Consider the following 14,682-nt stretch of genomic DNA (forward strand, 5'->3'; position numbering starts at 1 on the left):
GGAAGCAGGGAGATGGCTTCTGCCCCACTCCACCTTCCCCCTTCTCCAAACCCCTTAGCATCAGGACCTTTAAACACAGATCTCTGGGGGAAGAGTTTTCTTGAAAATTGTTTTTCTATTTTCTTTTCTCAAAAATGTGTTCCTACACTAAGTAGTGATGATATAAAAATGAAGAGTAGGGGTGCAGAAGCAGCGTGGCTGGGGACAGGCAGGCAGAGACACCCTCCTGCCGCATTCATTGTACCTAAGCTGCAGTTTCTTCAACGATACTTGGGCATGAAATTCTGCTGTGACCTGCAGCATCTTCAGACTTGTGATGATGCTCAGGAAGTCTCTGGGATCCCCAGATGCCTTTTCTGAGGCAATGAAACAGCCTTTATTTACATACTGAGCAAACCTGTTGTGTGGTTCAGCGCAGAAGATGATGCTGTAGTGTCTTGAATTCCTTTTAGTAGCTTCAAAGGGGAATGTGGTTAGAGGGCAGAGGATCACCAAGCAGACCCATCATCCTCATCTCACCCAGCTTCTCATACTGCTGTGGCTGCCCTGGCTGCTGAGCTGGACAAGCTCAGTTTAAATTACTTCAACAATAACTGTATGACAGCTCAGCTGTTACCACAAAAAGTCATTCTTACACTTACTGCTCAAGAAACAGTTCTTTAGGAATTGTATTTGAAATTTTTGCTTAGCTCCAAGGACTGTGCATTTGAACTGTTTGATCTAAATCCTTTATTTTTTATGAAGCTTTTGGTAACTCAGTCTTCACTCTTTCTTCCATCACAGAACTTGGCACGTGGGAATCAATGCCAGTACAAGACCAAGGGAAACGTGAAGGAATTTTTGAATAAAATCCTGATAACCTATCAAGCAATCAGTAAATCTAGAGCTTAAAAAAAAATATAAAAAGCTTAAAAAAAAACAGCAACCCAAACACTCTTCAATAAGGAGGAACAGAAAAGTTATTTATTGTATTTATTGTCCACCTGAAGTATAAAAGGTAGAAATACCAACAGCTAAGCCAATAAAACTGGAATTTACCTGAGCACCCAAAGTATCTGAGTCTTCATTTGGTATGTTTCGTACTTGGTGAAAGGTTTGAACATCCTGTGCTCATATCAGTGGGTGTCAAAATGTTTCTGCAAAGCTCTGGTCCAACAGTTTCCCTCACGTGAGATGCTACAGCAAAATGCACTCGTGCTTGTCAACAGCTTCAGTTTGTGCCTGTTTCCCTGCCTGTCTCCAACACCTTGTTGCTACAGAACTCCAAGGTTTCCCTTCCCATGCACTAACATGTTCTTGACCTCTTGTTTTCTGAAATATTTGTGGACTTCAGACAGAAATTCTGTGTTTCCCTTCTGCATCAGTTTTATATTTTGATAATATCTACACACCGTGAGTTACCTCCTTTCTTGCAAGGTTGCAGGCTTTCCTGCCCATAGCCACTTTTCTTCTAAATATTCAGCAGCAGAGAACTCAGGAACAGCTTCACATATTCATACACAACCATACTCGGGGTTAATTACAAGTCCTTCAAGGGCTTGTGTATCTGGAACATGTTGTGGGCAACTTTTTCTTTCTCAGAATGTATTTAACACTGGCTTTGGAGATCTTTCTATAGTACCATGAGCTCAGATATGCTTCTCTTTCACCTTTCCACTCAGCTCAACAGAAACAACAGAGGCAAAAAGGAACCTTTGTTGAAAAACCCCCCACCGTATAAGGTGGGAGATGCTTATCTCAGCCACCTATTCCAGCCTTAGTAGTAGTTTCTTAGCTCTCTTCACACAAGGGAAAATCCCAAACAGGTGACAGAACGTCAGGTTTCTTCTCCCTTGGGCCTCACAGAGGAACAAAAGAGCATTGTAACAGGGTTGGTCTTTGAGATGGAGTAATTTCTTCACCAACTCCATTGGATGATGGTGGATTTCTTAGACTTCGAGCTATAGACACAAGCATATAATTCCCCTTCCTTTTTCAGCATAAAGTGTTCTATTGATGGGATGAAGATGTTTCTAGGACTAAAAGCATGATGGAAACCTTCATCAACTGCATTAGCATTCCTAAGGTTTCCATTAAGATGGGCTTGGGGGAAAAGAGAGAACTGGATAATAGAAAATGCATCTGATCAAACTATATAAAGGAGTTGAACTTATGTAATACATATGTGCTTTTTTTTTTAATGAGTTTCTGCCACCTCTTTCAAATATGATAAGAAGATAAATGCTGGAATACAAAAGATTATATCTGAGGTAATGCTTATGCAGATGAGATCAAGAAATAACACAACTATTTTGCCTTTCTCACATTTTCCTATCTTCCTATATCTTTCACTCCAAGTTCTTGCTAGGTTGGCAAGAGTCAAATGCAGTCAGTCAGCCTCCAGGCAGTAATTTTGCAAAAACTCTTGCACAGAATTTGAACAACCAACCAAACTTACTAAACCACAGAAGGTGCATCTGCAAAATACCTACCCATCTGATGCCTTGGTTTGCAAGCTGCGTAAGAGAAATAATCATGGTGTGTTTAAAGCTTTCAGTGCAGAACTGGGAAATAAGTGCCTCTACTGCCACCTATCCTTGGAAACGTACCCCTTGCACCTCTGAGCTGATGCAAAGAGTTTGTTGCACTGGTGACCTCCCTCAAACCTCTGATGTAGAGCCCATGAAATGCAAGTCCTCTGTCCTCGAATATTTTAGCCCCCTTCCTCTCTACGGGCACATTCAGGTCTTCTACATGGGACTTTAATGCCCTGTGAGGCTTTGCAAGCCCCAGGGCAGCCCTGTGGGAAAGGCTGGATGTCTCTTGGCAGGACCCAACATCCCTTCAGCCAGTCCTGGGCCAGCCCCTGAGAAGATGTGGGACCGATCGAATGCTCAGGGGCATCTTCTCTCTCTTGTGAGCTTGGTTCACAATTGGGTTGTGAAACTGCCAGATAAAAACAACAGGAAACTAATCCATTGAGTGGCTTAATTACTGTAACAAACACTTTTTCCTGTTACCTCAATTACCCTTCTCTAGCAGCTGTCTCATGCTATGCTCTGATGGAGAGGATGTGGCACAGGGCAGGGGGACAGGGGACGTGGAGAGGGGCAGACATTTGGTACACAGGGTGACTTGTCTGCACAAGTCCATTATATTGTGGAACAGATTTACAACAGGGAATCAATAACCAACCATGATTTTAGGACAGGGCCCTTCTTCCAGCCTTTCAACCTGTCCAGATGTCCATGGTGAGGTATGACCTTGTTTCCAAGTATGCACAGCTCCACACTGGCCTTGCTTCTGTGGCTCCCATCAGGAAAAGAAGGCTCTGAACACTACTCGCTTTATGATTTCTGAGACTGAACCCCTTGATGTCTGAGGATTTAGAACAGGAGTGGCTGCTTTCTGCAAAGTGGAAAGAAACAGCATTATCTCTGTACACAGCAGCTCCTTCTTTGGGACTGTCTGTCTCATGAGAGGTAGGTGTCAGGAACGTGAGTGCCAACCCCATACCACCAAAACCATATGATCTTCCCCACTGCCACAAAGTAATGCTGAACTGAATGCTAGGAGTGACCTAAAGGCACCTGAGAAGCTACTTCACTCTTCAGCAAGAAAGAATTCCCCCAATCCTGCTACAGCAGCCACCACACAACCTTTCCTTGAGTGGCTTTCTGACTGCTGGCAGCAGTCAGTCAAAAACCCATTCCCCAGATCTGCAGCTCCATGGCAGTGTTTTCTTGGGACATCCCCTTAGTATCATTGGCTATTACAAGACTTCTAGTATTGTCTTCTGAAACCCAACTAGAACAGCTTTATAAGCATGAGTCTCTGCTGTGATACTCACCAAGGCAAAAGCACAGCAGCAGAGCCAAAGCTCTTGTGCTCCAGTCTGCTCTGCCAGAATTTACATAACTCCATGACCTGCTGCAGGACAAGCCCAAGCCCTAAGCAGTGGCAAAGATCCAATAAGAAGCTGAAGCTCAAATGACAGAGAGGCAAATACTGGTTTAGAAGATATTTTTGGAGGGACTATAACTGCTCCAGTGCATCTGGTATGTTCTTATTTTTGTCTGAGTCTCTTGCACTCCATAAGAACAAGCCTGGTAAATGCCATGCAATGGGAAGGAGAGGCACTGGGCTGCCATTCAGATGCTTCTCAGCCATAAATCACACTTGGCATTTAAAAGCAGTTTCATATAATTTGTAGAAGAAAACTGATCTTATCTGAGTAATCTTCACAACACCCTCCTGAGGCATGTGGACAAGCCTCATTCTTCTAGCTTTACAGAAAAATAAGGGAACAAGAGTTTGGTGAGAAGGAGAACTCATTCCTCCCCAATACTCTGCATTTTATAATAGCCTGAAGACAGTGTTTGCTTGCAGAGCTCAACACACAGCAGGGTTTAACATTGCCAAGACATACACGACAGCACACACAGTGTCAGGTGGTGCTACTGGGAAGGCAAAAGCCAAAGTAACTACCATTTCCAGCATGTTTTCCCCCCAGATAAGCCTGTACCTGCCCATGGCTGGTTATAGTTCCCTTCCCATCTTTTCTATTGGGCTCCCACTTTCGATTCATTCAAATATAAAACCTCCAAAAGTTAGAATTAAAATTTTCCAGGACTTTTCTGTGCATTCCTCATGGAAGCAACCATGGTGATCTGTAAATTACAGTATCTTCATGGACACATGCTTCCTAGGGCAAGTTCAAGCCCAGTTCAAACAGTGACCTTTTGTTGTCTCATGGAAATAAGCCTGAATGTTCACACTGCTGTTCTGAGGTACAAGATAAATATGGTCTTCTTGTTGAGACACAGGATGGATTATAGCTCATGAGCAGCATGGGTCAGGCAAATAAACAAATGAAAGGGCTGGAAAGAGAAGGCAAAATGCTTCACTAACTCAACACCTACATTGCCATGATGGCCTCTTTTTCTTTACTCACATGGTGGCTTTAAAAATGAAAGATGCTTACCACAGAGCAGTGTGTCTGAATTCTTTCTGCTATCATAAATCTAGTAGTGCAGTAATACACAAAACAACCCTAAGATTTTATCAGGTTATAATCTAGAAAAAGTGACAATAAGTTAGAAACTATCTTAAAGGCATTTTTCCATGTAAAATATCAGTGAGATTTCTTCTTACTCATGTCAGAAACAGCATCATCAAGAGGCTTCACAAGAAAAGAGATGCCCTTGATTTGTTTATTGCATTCATATTGCTAGTTTTAAATTTGATAACATTCAGACTAACTACATGTTTTCCAGGGATAACAGGTCAACAAAAAGCCCAGGAGTGAGGGAGTTTCCCCTGACTCCCCACAAAACTGGAATTGTAAAAGAGCAAAATGAGAGGGAAATCATGACTTGTGAGATGCAGATAATGATCAGCCTACTTCTAACTTTGCAAACAGTCTGTGGGAGAGAAGAGAGATGTTCTGTCTGACACCGACTTCAGGAAGGATATCAATCAGCCATTGAGATACAAGATTGTTCCATGGTAGCAGAAAAAGTTTCTCACTCTCATTTTGCCTTGCTCCCATACACCTGACATCATATGATTAAATAAAAGGAAAGCATGAAGACTTCAAGGTTCCCAGGGACCACAAGGTGTTTTCAGCAACATTGAGCAATAAGAAATTAAGGCAAGGAATGAAAGTACAAAAATACATGAAGTTATTATCACCTGTTTAGAGGCAAGCACACCTAAGGACCAGTTGTTTTAGCAGATCTAACAATGATTTCAGAAAACAGGCATTTAGGACACACTGATCCCCTTCACTGGTCACTGTCTGAAGCAGCAAAAGTTGTAGAACAGTTTTGGGGAACAGGGAAGGGAAATTTAGGTGATTTAAAGTATGGTCTCCCTGCTCCTTGTAGACTCCGTGATACTGACGGGCCACAGAGGACAAGATGGGCAGATGAAGGATAATTTTATGCAGCTTTCACCATTCCAATAATCAGTGATCTCTGTGCAATTAGGAAAAGCTATGTGTGTATAGCACATATTCTGCATATTTCAATATAATATTTCAACAAGGAGGAAAAATACATGGCAAGAAACTGGCAGACTTCTTGGGTTAGGTGGGAGCTGTGGCTCAGTGTTGTTTGCAGCTGTTCTTGCCACCTTGCATTAGCTTAGCTTTGTGTCAAACCTTGGGACAGATGAGAAGACCAGAAGATCCTGATGGCTGATGGAAATGCTGCTCTTTGCTTATTGTCTCCTGGACGTGTCCAGCAAACAGAAAATGCTTGGGCAGTGGAAAAATCTGGTTATGGGGAACTAGAGTTTCCCAGGCAGTAAACTGAGAAATCCCCTTGCATTGAGGGGAAACCACCAGGGAAGTGGAGCAGTGTGGGTGACACAGTAGCAAGAGGTGTGTATTGCAGGGATGCTCTGCTGCAGCCCCACGACTGCAGGGAGCAGGGCAACACCTTCTCTAGAAATCAACAGAGAATTTTATCTTACTCTTATTTTACTTTTATATATATATATAGTAAAGAGGAACTATGTAAAAATGAATGAGGAAAACCTCTGTCAGGACATATACATGAGAGATGCATCAGGAAGTACTCAGCAGAGACACACAGAAGATAGTCTGATACTTGTGAGATACGAGAGATGTGCCCTAGCAGAGGTCATGCCCTTGAATACCAATTCCTTATGAAGACAATGAGAATGTACTGTGTCAAAATACAGACAGAATTCCTGCCATAAACAAAGTAACCAAACTTACTGGCAAATAGACTGACTGTAATGTCAACAGAAGGTCCAGAAATTCTCCAGGGAAGTGGATCCTGACCAGTGCTGACAGCTTTGCCACCTGCTATCCCCAGGAAGTGATCCAGAAACTAGAAAATACCTGGACTTTTGAACAACCTGGCTGTGCTAAACAGTTTCCTGTGCAGGAATGATGGGGCTGTGTGGGATAGAAAACTGTCCAGCCTGAAAATAGTCCTTAGTTTTCCATTCAACTCTTCATTTAGCTGGGAGAGGATGTCAAAGAACAGGACTGTACCTGCACTAGGTGCCCTCAGTTACTAAGTTCAGGTATATAATGAAATTGTCCTTGGGCCAGACGTCAGTTTTTCTGTTCAAAAAGCAAATTCTAAGTGCGTTCATTAAAGGCACCATTTCAATCAACAACTTGGCAAGTCCTTGTGGCAACATGCTCCATCCTCTTCAGATTTATCAATAATGAAAGGAAAAGGGGCACATTTATCACTTCTTGCTAGTCTTGTCTGACATTAAAAATGTAATTGGTGGGTCTATAATGAACTCTTTTAAAACTTAAAAAACTCTTTTAAAACCAAATCTTTTTTCATACTGGACATATGATCTAATTGGCTGTGTCCTCAAAATAGAAGTATCTTCAAGCAGTAGCTGTTTATTCATATTCCTATCGGAAAACTTAGGGAGGTTTTTTTGTTTGTTTGTTTGTTTGTTTTGTTTTCTTTTGTTTTTCAGCAACTGAAAACTAAGATAAACCTCCTTTTTGGAATGAAGTGTTTTAAGAGAATCTTAGGAGAAATAACAATGAAGAGCAAACACTTTTGGTTCCCATCCAATTTTTCCTCAAAGTTTCTTGGAAACAAGGAAACATTTTCAGGAGGTTCTGCAGCTGGCACTCCTTTGGGCTTGCAGTTACTACCATGCTTCAGTTTTGCTCCACATTCTGGTAACTCTGTATTTGCAGTCACACCTACCAAAAATCCTGATCAAGCTGGAAGACCAATTACTGCAGATTAATCCAGAAGGATAAGAGTTGTCAGGGCCCTGACTCACAGAATAATGACAGTATCCCATCACATACACTTTCCAAGGGGGACCATCCAGTCTTGTAATTTGGCTGTATTTATTACAAAAAGACTAGAAAAAGGACATTTTAAAGTCTATAGAGACAGAAACCAAGTCCAGAATCAGCAACAGCACACAACAAATACTACAGTAGCTAGGAGATACAGCCTTGAGAGGGTCTCCACTTTCCTGGCAGTGTGTTTGTGCTTGCATCCAGGTTGTGGTGTGATGTGGTAAACGAACATGAGACACGTTCATGGCTGGACACCCGGCTGGTGGGCTATCCTTCATACTTTCAGTTATTTTGGACTAATTCCAGACTTTGAAGTTCTTCAAAATCAGATTGTGCAAACTTTCTTATCCCATGAAGTTAAACAAACAGAACAATGGCATCTGGGTGTGGCCAAATAAATTAATAGTTAGATTGTTTAGTAAATCAGATGTGGTGATTACAGATGATTATTAGTTATGTATAATCTTTTCCTAGAAATATCAAGATAAGCAGCCCTACCATATATCAAAGCTGACAGGTATCCATGTGATTTGAGGTTTGGTAAGCAGGCTCAAGTTAGGAAAGCTGCCTTCTCTCCAATGTCTTCCACTGAACAAAGGAGAATCAGCTTGACAGAATCCTCTCCATGCTTCTGGAAACTTGTGCATCTCTCCCAACATCTACTGCCAGTTCCCAAACAAAATATGTAACAGTTATCCTAGGAATCAGTCCTATGGCACTGGACACCTTCCCCCCCTGCTAAGGTCCCCAAATTCAATGCAACACATCACCAACGTGTGGCCCAACATCCAGTGCACGTGCAGCAGTGCCACCAGCCACAGTGGGGATGCTCCTCGTGATGCTGGATTTGAAGGGCAGCAGTTGTCCAGAAAGAAAACTTGAAGGGAACCAAGGAACTCCCGAGGTCAGAGGCCAAAAAGGAAACTGTGCAAAATGGACATGATACATCTGAAAGAGAAATCAACCAGGACTGGATGCTGCAACTACTACCCTGGCGTGCAGCTCATGCTGGCAGCTCAAGGGCCACGACAATTTGCTCAGTGACTCTGTGTGAGGGACCAGACACACCCCAGCGGGGAGACAAAGTCATTAACTTTCACACAGTAAGATTGCTACCACTTTCCTAGGAAACCAACCACTCTGAGCATTTACAAATCAGATACTGACAAATCCAGCTCCAGAACTGTCAGGGCTTACCCTGTGAGCCGTGCACAGGCAGTCCTCTCTAGAAGCTGAACAGAAACAGCAGCAAGGTTTTCAAGAAAAGTTCCCATACTGTGCTCAGCTTATTAGAGGAATTTCTTTTGTGTTTTCTGGAAGGAGCTTGCAAATACACTAGCAGGATTGCTGGCCAATTGCTTGAGTGGTAGGAACATCAGTGTAGGGAGATGTGTGACACCAGGTGCTGAGGACAACGTTGATCCTCAGGTTCGAAACCTCTGGATTTATTGGTTTATTTATTTTAGAAAAATAAGCCTTGAGCAGATTGGGTACAGTCCATGCTGCTGCCAGTGGCATTTGGCAGAAATTGAATATTAATTAGGATTTGGGTCTTCTCCCTTAATGAAGACAGTTAACAACTAAAGTACAGTCAATACTATGAATTCTGGGACAGATGCCAAGCACAGTCAAGTATTGGCTGGTAAAGGACTCTGCAAAGGGGAAAGGTGATCCTGGGCTCAAGCCAGAAAGGGCTGCTCCAAACTATTGGTACAAATAATCTCTGCTGGCCAGGCTGTGCTGGAGGGGAGCCTGTTCTTCCCCACCTGTGTCCTGATGCCAGAAATTAGCATGAGTTTTGGGACTGACAGAACTGCAGTGTGGGAACAGAAATAAGCCACAACCCACGAGCATAAACCCATGAGTGCAAGGTACACACCAGTGAGTATAAGAAAGTTATTTCTGGGTCATTCTAAGGCTCATCTGCTGTCATGCCTGCTGGGGTTATTGTTCCTTATTTCCAGGACTGGTTTCCCTTCTTCGGTTACTAAAAGGTATGGGTATTAGATACGTATACATTTATATATGCACTCTTGCATGTCTCACACATGCACATCCTAACCTTCTCTTTATTAGTCTGCGGAGCCCTCAGAGTTTTACAGAAAAAACAATTCCTAGAGACTGCCACTCCCTCTTGTGACCAAGCGACGCTACAGCAACACCTGAAATATAAAATCCGAGTTCAAAAGACGAGCTCTTTAGAGCAAAGAAACAAATCAAATCGCACAGAACAGGTCAATTTCACATTATTTTTTATTTGTCCATTGAGCTAACATTAAAAAAAAGTACACCATCTGTGCATAGTACATGAAAGAATTAACATAAATGGGTCTTTGGAAAAGATTGTCACAAATATGCATCGAAAAGGGAGATAAGGTTGCTAGAGCTAAAATATTTTATCTCTGCTTGGATCCTAGGCCCCACAGAACAAATCCAAAGAGGGTGGAGGAATCTGGTAATAACCTCTTTTATAGGGGTTAATTTTTTGTACAGTTTTCCTTCCTGGCAGAGGAATGGCAAGAAACCTAATTCCTCCTCCTGACAACCAGCTGAACACATTTTCTCAAATCTGTGAAAAAAACGAGCACTTGCCAGCAGCAGGAAAAGGAGATATGAACATAAAGACAGCAGGAATGACCAAAGCATAGGATTGAAGGGGAACTTAAAAGGTCACTGAATCCCATCCTCTGTCTGAAGCAGTTTTTGACATCTAGACCATCTTTGAACAACATTTTGTTCTTTTCCCAAAAATTACCGTTAACATCAGTAAGCAGAAGCTGAATTAGCTGCTGGTTTATTTCTGACACTGCTCAGATAATACTCAATCAGAGGATCACATCACCCATATTTTATGGATCAGTGGGCAGTTACCTATTGAAAATGTGAGGGCACTAATACATTAATACTCTAATAGGTATTAATAGCCCTGAGCAGCCTCACCTGGGGCTTCACCCACCCCCCAGGTGCCCATTTAAGCTCAGCCCTGGCCCTTCTCTCTCTCTAAGCAATGCTGGGGGGCAGATCTGCAGCCACTGCCACCCCTCTGCCTGGCCAGGGACCCTGACCTGCCTTCCCTTTGGACCTGCCTCATCACCAGGGACTTGCCCAACAATGTGGACTCTTAGTTGAACCCGGCTGCCACCTCAGGACCTGCCCTGCTGAGCTGGTTAGTGAGGCCCCTGCCCAGCAGGCTGAGGTACCTCTGGGCTCCCAGCCAGCCCTTCCAGTGCCCTGACTGAAAACTTGCTAAAAAACATTAGTCAGTGGTGACACATTTTTATTATTAAGCTTAGAGATTAAAACACATTGATTGGTCTAATGGGATTTTAGCAACTGAAGGAATAAAGCACCTCTGCTCTGTGTAAGTTATTTTTAATGCAGTTAAAAACTATGAATGTGCCTTTGTGGCAGCTCTTTACACACAAAGTGCAAACAGCACCTGTGTCAATAATTTCCTTACACTTGTTTTGCAGTCTAATGGGCAATGTTAACTGCACCTATGAGCAATTTTGTCTGAAAGACACACATCTTAGCATCTATATAAAACAACTGCAATATACCATCTTATATACTCACACCATCAAACAAAAAAATAGGATTGTAACATATTTAGAGTTACTCCTTTTAGTGATTAATACTTATTTCTGAAGAGGTAATATTTAACTGTTACTGTGTTTCTAAAAGCCTAATGTTGACAAGGATTTGTCCATGTAGCATAAAGTGTTAACTCTTTCTTATCCAGGAAGGCATTTGTAAGCAGGAATGTAAATAAACCATTGTTTTAATTGATTTTATTTCAGATTATAGAAACTTTTACAAGAAGAATTGGGTGAATTCTCTTCCTAAAGCAGGTTGTTTCTTGCAGCCTGCCTGTGCAGCAGCTGGTGTCTGGCAGAGCAGCTCACAAGCCTCCAGCAAACATGACATATTAACCTACTTTCTGGGCATGGTCGTCATGTGCTACTCTTGTCTACTCAGGTAAGCTTAAATCATTAGAGCTACACTGTGTGATGACAAAGCTTGGGCATTTGGGTTTTAAATCAATAATGACAGTACGTCATTGTGTTTTCAATAGTGCTTGTGGAACACAGTCCTTTCTAAACCTTTCCAAGGAGAAGACACAATATAAATACCTATTTGGTTTTTCACACTGATAAAAATGTAGCTGCTTCCAGAGAAAAGCTGGACTAACTCTGAGCACCATTCAACGTGGCACTGATGGTGCCTGTGTGAAGCTTCAGCCCAAGCCCTGAGCCACATCATCTCCCAAGAGTTCAGGATAGCAAGTGTGCAACCATCAGTATCCTTTGGTTATGTAGATTTGTTGGAGTCACAGTCATGATGCAAGTGAAACAGGGATTCCATTTAAAATGTACAAGTCCTGCTAGGAAATTCAGTTATGGTGAAGTTAGTGTATCAAAAATCTGGCAGTGATTCTTGTTTTTGAGAACTACCTGCATGATCTACTATTATACAGCACAATATACTCCATCCTTCCATGTTTGTTCTGAAAAGAAGCATTCTTGACTTTATTTTCTTCATCCCCTCCCAGACTTTGTCCTTTCCTGGAGTCCTTCAGTTAGAAGCTAGTTAAGAAAAGGCCAATAATGTCAAGAGACTTGTCTTCAACACTTCACACTGTTCTTGTCAATTTTTCAAGCACATGGTGTACTGATTCTGAATTGACACATTTTCTTTGGTCTCAGGAAACTTCTAACTTCCTGGAAGCTTTCTTATATTAATTCATGGATTTACTCAAATTGTCTGTCTTGGTTACTACTTCAAAGCCCAGTGATAAAAAAATTACTAATATCACTGTTGATCAAAGCATGGAATGAGGATATTCTGAAACATGTAATCACCATAAATACAAGATATGAGTAGAATATCTATTTCTGTAAATGTCTCCAGGAAAGGCAACCACAGGAGGAAGGCTAAGCTTGACTTGGGGTGGCTGGATGATGTGGATGGCCCATAGCAATGGGTTAGACAGGGCATATTTCCAGCAGTGCAGTTTGCCTTCAGCTCTTGGCATCTTCTGTATGAGATGAAGGATCTGGAGACACAAGCAGCAGCTCTGTGCCAGGGACCTATCTGATACCCAGAAGATAAGTAGAAGATTGAAGCTCCTGGTGTGTGCCCATGTTTGTGCTTATTTCCTCCCAATACTAACAAATCCATAGCTGACTTCTTTGTTGTTGATATTAATATACACCTGCAAACATTTTAAAGCAGTAATGAGTATAGATAGAAAATGCATAGAATTCTTTTATAACATTCTATACTTCTCCACTTTAAGTTAGCAAACAATGTCTTTGCTAGATTAGATCAAAAGAGGAAACTTTTTTACATGGGAAGCCCGAGATTAGTCCATATGATGCTTCCTAAAGTACATTTGAACCTGCTCCTGTACAGCAGCCCAAAGGTTATTGGCAATGCACCAAAGAAACCCACGACTGGTGGATTTAGATACTAGCTGCAAATCTCCATTAATCTCTGTTTACAATCTATCCTCTATTACTGCCTACAGAGAGAGTAAATCCTAAGTTAAAGGTGCTTTTTGTAGCAGTATTTGCTGAAGTCAGTTTAAAAACACATACTAGGAACTAGAGACCTGAAAAAAAATCACTTGGAACTTTAGCTCCTACTTTCTTAGGGTCTGAATAAAACAGTCAAGAGCTGTGTACGTTAAGAGAGGTTTTGATAGATTTTCTAAACTAACTTGATTTTTTAAATGTGCAGTGTTTTGTAATTCTGCTTTAAGGAACTGAGTGCTTTGAAGATGTCACAGACACTGTATGATCAATATTCCCTTCAGTTTAGTGTGCTCATTTTCTGGTTTTTCAGATCCGCTTGAAGAAACTGTACTTTGATGTCACAAATACTCGGTTGCATTTTGCCAGCTTTGCTTTTCTAGAGGGCAGATAAAATCTACCACTGAAATGCTTCAGATGTTTAGTATTATCTCTTCATAAAAAGAAGTTAGAAAGCCTTGCTGTTGGTGAATTATTGCTACATGCCAGAGCACGGAAATCTGTGGCTGCGTTTTGTAGCAGTTGGCAACAAAAACTGAGTTGTCCAGATATAACTACAATCATAAAGAAACTCCCTGGTGATGAGCTGTTATGCAGTATGCCTGCTGAGATAAAAATCTGCGTTTTAAACAAAATATTTTAGGTAAATTAGGAGTGTACTTTTGGCACCTCTGGATTAGCTACACGACCCAGCGATGGAGCCCTCGGTGCCTGGCGGTGACAGGAAGAGGCAGGCAGTGAGGTACGGCCAGCAGGGAAAGCCTTGCTGTGCAGTGGGTCCTTTGTGGCCAAGAGGGAGCTAAAAATTGGTCCAGGCTGCTTGTACTCCATCTTGTCTCAGAAGGCAAGCGTTCAGCTGCGGCCTGACTTGCCCTAGGCTGGCTGAGGCTTCCCTCGAGGGGGCAGAAAGCTGCAGGGTGCAGAGGGGGTGTTGCTGCTATGCGCATTTCGGGGGTCTGGGCAGAAAGAAAGGAGGCAGGAAGAAAGAAAGGAGGCAGGAAGAAAGAAAGGAGGCAGGAAGAAAGAAAGGAGGCAGGAAGAAAGAAAGGAGGCAGGAAGAAAGAAAGGAGGCAGGAAGAAAGAAAGGAGGCAGGAAGAAAGAAAGGAGGCAGGAAGAAAGAAAGGAGGCAGGAAGAAAGAAAGGAGGCAGGAAGAAAGAAAGGAGGCAGGAAGAAAGAAAGGAGGCAGGAAGAAAGAAAGGAGGCAGGAAGAAAGAAAGGAGGCAGGAAGAAAGAAAGGAGGCAGGAAGAAAGAAAGGAGGCAGCTCCCTGCCAGCAGGGCCGGGCAGCCGCTTCCCAGAGGCCTCAAAGCCCCGACGGGAGCCCAGGGCCTCCTGAGGGCTTCACGGAG

The sequence above is a fragment of the Apus apus genome, chromosome 13, assembly GCF_020740795.1.
Source record: "Apus apus isolate bApuApu2 chromosome 13, bApuApu2.pri.cur, whole genome shotgun sequence".
Lineage (NCBI taxonomy): Eukaryota > Metazoa > Chordata > Aves > Apodiformes > Apodidae > Apus > Apus apus.